The sequence below is a fragment of the Carassius auratus genome, unplaced genomic scaffold (genome assembly GCF_003368295.1).
Source record: "Carassius auratus strain Wakin unplaced genomic scaffold, ASM336829v1 scaf_tig00215630, whole genome shotgun sequence".
NCBI lineage: Eukaryota > Metazoa > Chordata > Actinopteri > Cypriniformes > Cyprinidae > Carassius > Carassius auratus.
In genome coordinates, this window is record NW_020528171.1 from 626,771 (window position 1) to 635,000 (window position 8,230).

The following is an 8,230-nucleotide window of genomic DNA, read 5'->3' on the forward strand; positions in this document are numbered from 1 at the left end:
TAATTGGAGAAAATTATTTGTCATCTTTAACATTTTTAACACACTCTGTTAGCTTAGATAATTGGGAAGTTTCATCTGGTCTCGTTGAGATATATAGCTGAGTATCATCAGCATAACAGTGGAAGCTAATTCCGTATTTTATAATAATATTACCAAGGGGCAACATGTATATTGAAAATAGAGGGGGACCTAAGACGGATCCTTGTGGCACTCCATATTTTACTGGTGATAAATGAGATGTCTCCCCATTTAAATAAACAAAATGGTAGCGATCGGACAGATAGGATCTAAACCATCTTAAAGCCTGCCCTTGAATACCTGTATAGTTTTGTAATCGATCTATGAGTATGTCATGATCTATGGTGTCGAACGCAGCACTAAGATCAAGTAAGACTAGAAATGAGATGCAGCCTTGATCTGACGCAAGGAGCAGGTCATTTGTAAATTTAACAAGTGCAGTTTCTGTGCTATGGTGGGGCCTGAAACCTGACTGAAATTCTTTATACAGATCTTTTTTTTTTTTTTTTGCAGGAAGGAGCTCAATTGAGCAGACACATCCTAGCAACCACCTAGCAACCTCCTAGCAACACTCTGACAACCTTTCAGAACACCCTAAAAACACATAGAAATGGCCAGCAAGTGCTCTATCATTGTGGCAGCAAGTTTTGCAGACACACACACACACATATTGAGCATTCAGATCTCAGTGGTTCCAGATGAGCGAATGTGAGATTTTACAACCCTCAGGGTGTGAGGTGTGTGTGTGTGTGTGTGTGTGTTTGTTTGTCCAGAGCTCGTATCATCAGATCTAGGGATCTTCTGGTTTATCAGAGCAGACGCAGAGAACGGCCTGATCTTCTGCATTGTGGAACATCTGCTTTAGACGATCTTCAGCTGGTTTGTGGAGTGTCAGACGTATTAAAAGTTTGGGGCGGGGCCTTCTCTCTGACTGGCCAATCACAGACAGGGGAGTGTGTGGAACTGCTTTTCTTTAAAATGTATAGCCATTATTTTTTTCAAAGTCATTATTTCCTGTTCTTCATCTTCATGTTTGTTGCAGTGATCATCACGCTGTAGGTTTGTGGTTGCTTCTCCTGTGGTTGATCTGTGTGGCTCATCCATCATTAACAGAACACATCTCTGCAGATCTGCTTTATTTTCTTTCCCAATTTCTTTGTTCTATTTTTTCTCGTTGCATTCAATTACGACCCACAGCAGCTGTTATTGCCATGGAGATTGAGAGACCTCACACACACACACACACACACACACACACACACACACACACACACACACACACACACACACACACACCAGTGACTCAATTTAAATGTATGTGTGTGTGTGCAGGTTTAATCTGAAGCTGTGTTTTTGGTTTCCATTGTTACTCATATTCAGCTGATACTCAATATGTCAGATATTCATCATCAGAAGCTGATTATTCAAGAAAAACAATGTTCTCTGTTTCAAAAGGATACCTTCACTAATTATTTGCTTTTATGTGTATGTCAGTCGATGTGAAAATTGTTCTTAACTTAACACTTGAAGACTTAATAGGCAATTTATTTGCTAAATTCTTTGCATTTTAATTTGGACTACAACACGTCCTAAATATTGATTGAAAACCTTCTGATTCTTTATTGGCCTGTAGTTCACTAACACTTTATAATAAGGCTCCATTAGTTAACATTAGTTAATTAATTAGATAACATAAACTGACAATGAACTAAACTACTTCTAAAGTTTAAAAATCATTGAAATCAAAAGTTGTAACTGTATTATTTAATAGACCTGTGCTAACAGCTAACATTTATTAGCATTAGTATTAGTATTTTTTTTTTAACTAATGTTAACATAATAACTTCTGTAACAAATGTAGCTCTTTCTGTTGGTTAATGCATTAACAAATGTTTACCAATGAGAAATTATTATAAAGTATTTCTTATTGCTATTCTAATGCACATTAATCTGTTTGAAAAATTAGTTGACTTTGAACATTTAAGTACAGTAAAGCAATTCACAAAAATGTGTGTAGTTCTTCATGTTATGAAAAAATAAATGATTAACTACACTTTTTTTTTGCAACTGAATATTCACCATCAAAAACGTCCCGTTTGTTCACCGTTAAAAGCTTCATCAATTACTGGAACATGATCATTTTATACTGTCATATGCATATTATTCATGAGATCATACAATGCATTATAAGGTGCATTACAAGGCATAACGAATGCATTAAATTACATTTATAATGCGTTAGAGGTATAAAGACTTTAAGTAAAGTGCTATAGTGTTAAAAGGCATGCTTTCATAATTCGTGTTCCACAAAACGAATAATTTGGAGAGAAAAGTAAAGTTGTTGCCTCAGTTTAGTTTCAGTAAATGTTCTTTATGGAGGAATGGAAACTAGATTTTACATTTATTCATTTAGTAAGCACTTTTGTTTTGTTTTTCTTTTAAAAGGACTTGAGATATGAGTGTGTTAGACTCATCTGCTTGTGTTTGTGTAAGTCTCAGTTCTGGCCTCCAGGTCTCTCTCACGCTGTTTAATTAGTCTTAAATAACAGTTATTTGTGAGTTTTAGAGGTGCTTGTGGAGCCTGTTTGTGTGTTTGACAGAGATCCGACAGACAGCAGCAGAAATCAGAGAGAAATGGTTCACCTGCATGTGCTGAATGAGAGAGATCTGAGCGGCAGAATGAAAGATAACACCAGCGCAGCGCCACAGAGACTACAGAGCAATACAAATCCCTTTACTGAGACTATTGATGATGCAATTAACACACAAAACTGTGAAGGAACACGAGATCAAACGAGTGGAAATGGAAAAGAGAAACATCACAGTGCAGATGAAACTGATGAGAGCGTAATGAACGCTACTGAAGTGTGTCATATAGATTCTCATACTGAGTGTGAACCTGGAGGACAGGCAGTAAAATCACAGCTGATGTCTGACTGATAAAGCATAGACACTTTTACACACAACTGGATTAAAAATGACTCAGTCTATTACGGCCGTTTCTATTCTACAGCACCTTCTCATTACTAGAAGAGTCAAATGATTGAAAATGCTGTAATCACTGAACCCTTCCTTTTGAGTTTCCTTTGATAAATTCATACTCTACTGTCCAAAGGTTGGGGAAGATTGATTGGTTGATTGATTGATTGATTTACTTATTTATGAAGAAACGGTCAAAGCTGTAATATTATAACATATTAATGCGAAATATTTTTGTGGAAACTGTGATACATTTTATTTTTCAGGATTGACAGATGAACAGAACATAGAACAGAAAACGTTTATTATAAATATTTATTATGAAATCTTCTTTCACTTTGCATCAATTTAATGCTTCCTTGATGAATAAAAGTATTATTTATTTATTTTTATATCTTACCTGTAAATGGTTATGTATCTCAGTTCTCACAAAAAAAAAATATTTTTTTCAAATATTAATTAATAAGTATATTGCACTTGTCTTTTAAATGTTTATTTATTTATTCATTTTAATAGCATAAAATAAAATATTATATAAAATTATTATAAATTATTATTAAAAAAACAGTAACGCAGCTCACAGTGTAACATTATGATGATTATGATTATGACTGGGTGTTTTTGGCGTGTTCAGTGTTGTGTGGTGAGGGGGGTTTCTCTCAGTCAGTCACACACACGCTCATCCGTCTCTCTGAGGAGCGCTCGCTCGCTCGGCTCCCGCTCTTTTTTTTAACGGTTGCCATGGCAACAGGACGGTTCTGTCTTGAGGAATGCTGGCGGGATTCTGTTGCCGTTGGCAGCGGGAAACACTAGAAACAACGGAGATGATGCGACCGGTTTGACTGATGCTGATGTCAGTCACCACAGAACATAACCTCATTGCTTACAGTCCTCAGCCCCAGCAGGGATCTTTCATGTGATCAGAATCACTGGCTTTGAGGCTGATTTCCAGAAATCGGAGAAAAATGTGGGGTTTATTTGCAAAGTAGGATGACACGCTACCATATTTTGTGTCATGTTAGATGCACAGTAGTCAAAGAACAAGCAAAATGCATAAAGTTTGTTTATTTTGAAAAGTGACACATAAGTACAACATAAAGAATGTTTTTTTTAATTGTTTTGTTTGAAATATTGATTTAATAAAGTTTCCGTTTTTTCCATTTTTATTTCAGTCAAGCCAATAAAACCTTTTGTTACCCCAAAGAACATAAACACAACCTTGATCAGTCACACAAAAGTAATCAGATTCCAGCTACTCATTTCTTTGTGAGCTTCCCAGTACTAGTATTTTAAATTGCCCTTTTAATTTAGCTTTACTGCATGGCCAGAAACAAAAGCAAAATTTTGTGAGATCTTAATTTTTGTTATTATTTTGCAACGGAATTATGAATTATGCAAGATTGCAAAACAAAAACAAAAAAGGGAGATTTTGGTGATTTTGCATTGGATTCATTGAATCTGGAGGCACTGAGTCATGCAGTGAGAGCAGAGCAGCACTCCCACCTCAGAAAGATGATTTATTTTGATATGCACAAAATCATATAGTGATTTAACACAAATCCAGGCTTGAGATCTCTGTTTTCCTCTGCTCGGTATGATCCCGCTCCATTATAAGGTCTGTACAGTGACATGATTGTGGTTTCTGAGGTGGAGCTTCATTTGTGCAGGTCATGTTCCTCAGGAGTCTCTCAGCTCGTGTCTCCTGTGATTATTCACTTTCTCTCGATGTGTTTGCTGGTCGTGTCGTTCATCACCGGCATCTGTGGCACACGCTCAGCTCTAAACGACGCTCTAAAGGTCACCGTCTCGTCCCTCACTAGCGGTCAGACGTGAGTGTGTGAGTGTGTGATGATGCAGCGGCTGATGGACGATGCTCTGGAGACTCTTGAGTTACTAATGCAGACAACCAAACTCTGAACGGTTTTTAGTTAGGAGTGTTATTTTCCTCGTTTAGCCTAGGTTAAATGAAGTGTTAAATTGTGGCAAATAATGTTTTCAAACTTTCTAAACACACCCTTAAATCATACATTTTAAATGTAATTAATATGACATGTAACGTTGATCTTTCCCCAAACCCCGCTACTGTACATGTACGTCTGGCAGCTCTCAGCTTTCCTTCTGTGTGTTCAGATGCACAGTGAGTGATTCTTCTAGACTCTCTATTAACTTGATTTAAAAACTCTGCTGTTGCCATGGAGATCAGAGAGTGTCGCCGTGGAGACAATAAAAGAGTTTAGCTTCATTCATCCGCTGGGATTCTGGATGTGTTTCAATGAGCCGTGACAGACATGGCTCCGCTCCTGATGTCATGTAGTTCATGTCAATATATATATTTCTCCTCCATGTGGGGGCCATATAATGAAATTCTGCCATAAACTAATGTCATACACTAACATTTCAAAGAATAGGAGTTGGAATGATTTTTAATGTTTCTAAAGGAAGTCTCTTCTGCTCACCAGGGCTGCATTTATTTGATCAAAAACTGTACAAATTGTGCAATATTATTGTAATGTGAATCAGCTGTTTTCTGTGTGAATCTGTGTTAAAGTGTAATGTATTTCTGTGATGCTCTGCTGTATTTTCAGCATCATTCCTCCAGTCTTCAGTGTCACATGATCTTCAGAAATCAGAATAATATGATGATTTACTGCTCAAGAAACACTTCTGATTATTATCAATGTTGAACACAGTTGTGCTGCACGATATTTTTGTGGAAACTGTGATACATTTTATTTTTCAGGATTCACAGATGAACAGAAAGTTCAAAAGAACAGCTTTTATTTTAAATAGAAATAATTTGTAACATTATAAATGTTTATACTGAAACTTTTAAACAATTATTGCAATAATTAAAAGAAAAAATACGGATACCCAAACTTTTGAACTTTAGTGATATGCAGTTTTTTTTATGGAGTTGTGTATATTTCTGTGCCCACAATATTGTTTTTCTCCACTTTATGGAAACTAACCTCCAGCTATCACCTCTCAACGTGTCTCAACACTTATGATCTTTGTATTGCGTTATCATCATACCTGCTTCATTTCATGGAGAAAATATTAATTTTTAGTGACATACAGGTTTTAAAAGTTCAGGATCTCATCATCTCAGGTCCACTGGTGGTTTAGCTGTGTGTGTGTGTGTTCTATGAGTGTGTGTGTGTTCTCTCTCTCTGAGTGTGTGTGTGTGTGTGTTCTATGAGTGTGTGTGTGTTCTCTCTCTCTCTCTCTCTCTCTCTCTCTCTGTGTGTGTGTGTGCTCTATGAGTGTGTGTGTGTTCTCTCTCTCTCTCTCTCTGTGTGTGTGTGTGTGTGTGTGTTCTCTCTCTCTCTCTCTCTCTCTGTGTGTGTGTGTTCTATGATTGTGTGTGTGTTCTCTCTCTCTCTGTGTGTGTGTTCTCTCTCTCTCTCTCTCTCTCTGTGTGTGTGTGTGTTCTATGATTGTGTGTGTGTTCTCTCTCTCTCTCTGAGTGTGTGTGTGTGTGTTCTCTCTCTTTCTGTGTGTGTGTTCTCTCTCTCTCTCTCTCTCTGTGTGTGTGTGTGTGTGTGTTCTATGATTGTGTGTGTGTTCTCTCTCTCTCTCTGTGTGTGTGTTCTCTCTCTCTCTCTCTCTCTGTGTGTGTGTGTGTGTTCTATGATTGTGTGTGTGTTCTCTCTCTCTGTGTGTGTGTGTTCTCTCTCTCTCTCTCTCTCTCTGTGTGTGTGTGTGTGTGTGTGTGTTTTCTATGATTGTGTGTTTTCTCTCTCTCTCTCTCTCTCTCTGTGTGTGTGTGTTCTCTCTCTCTGTGTGTGTGTGTGTGTTCTATGATTGTGTGTGTGTTCTCTCTCTCTCTCTGTGTGTGTGTGTTCATTATAATAATGTGGTGTTTGTGAATCCGCCGGAGCTTCAGATGTTTATGGTTCAGCATTAGTGTAAGTGAGCATGTGAACGTCTGCTGGGACTTTATCAGTGTCACAGATGGAGATGTGAGTTAATGAATCTAGTATTGAAATATTTATAAAAAAAAAAAAAAAAAAAAAAAGTGTAATCGTGTTTCATTGAAGCAGCGTGATGAATCCTCAGGACATGTGCAGCACAAACAGCATTTAAGTCGAGACACTACAGGAGCAACCATTGTTTGATAGTGTTTTTCTTTCTCTTGTTTTGCACTGGTCAGTGTTGAGATTTTGCTCTGTTTTCATGCCATAACATGTCTCTTCATTCTGACTAGTGCAAAGAAAACATCCAAAATTCAATTCAAGTTTATTTGTGTAGCTCTTTTCACAATACAAATCGTTGCAAAGCAGCTTTACAGAAAATGAAGTTTCTACAATATATTTATTAGTAGCTTATCAGTGGTGACTATACAGTGTGTCAAACGGATGTACATGTGGCAGAAATACACGTTGGTGTGTGGACTTAGTGTAAATAGACACTACATATATATATGTGTGTGTGTGTGTGTGTGTGTGTGTGTGTGTATATATATACATATGAGATAAAAAGTGAAATCCAAACTGGGAAAAACATTTTATGTTAACAAAGACTTGTGATCCTGGCTTTATCTGATCTTCAGCTTTCTGTTCTGAAATATATGCAAATGAGCGCATATTCCATTAGATCATCCCTCATTTGCATACTTAAACATTACTTTTCAGAAAGCTTGTAATACAAAACGCTTGTCATAATGTACCATGATGAATCATGGAGATATTATAGGAGATAACTTCTGGTTCTTGAATGATGACTAAAGGAGTTTTAAACAGATTGACCTGCTGCCGCTGGATGAACTCTGAACATCTGAGGATCATATCATAAACATTCGTTTTAAAGAAAGGCATCACATTCTCCCCCTCTTTTGTCTGTCTTTCTTTTCTCTGTGAAACACACTGAAGGAGTCGTTCAGCAGAATGTTCATGCTGCTCTTTTGCCTTTGCTGATGCTGCTGAGCTCCAGAAATGAATTCAGTATCGACTCAGACAGGCTTTGTGTTTATGCCTTCGTAACTCTCTAAAGCTGCTTGGAGCAGTAAACATTGTGACGAGTGCTAGACAAATGAACAAAGAAACGCAGATGAAGACGAATCCTCAGGAGGAGAGACACACGTTCATGCAAACACACACTAAACTCATGCAATCTGTCCATATAGTGTTATAGAATGATCATTTGGACTTATTTAATAGAAAAATCACACCGGTTCACTTCAGAAAATCACCTCCAAACATTCAAGCAGTAGTCTTTTATTCATGTTTTTGAA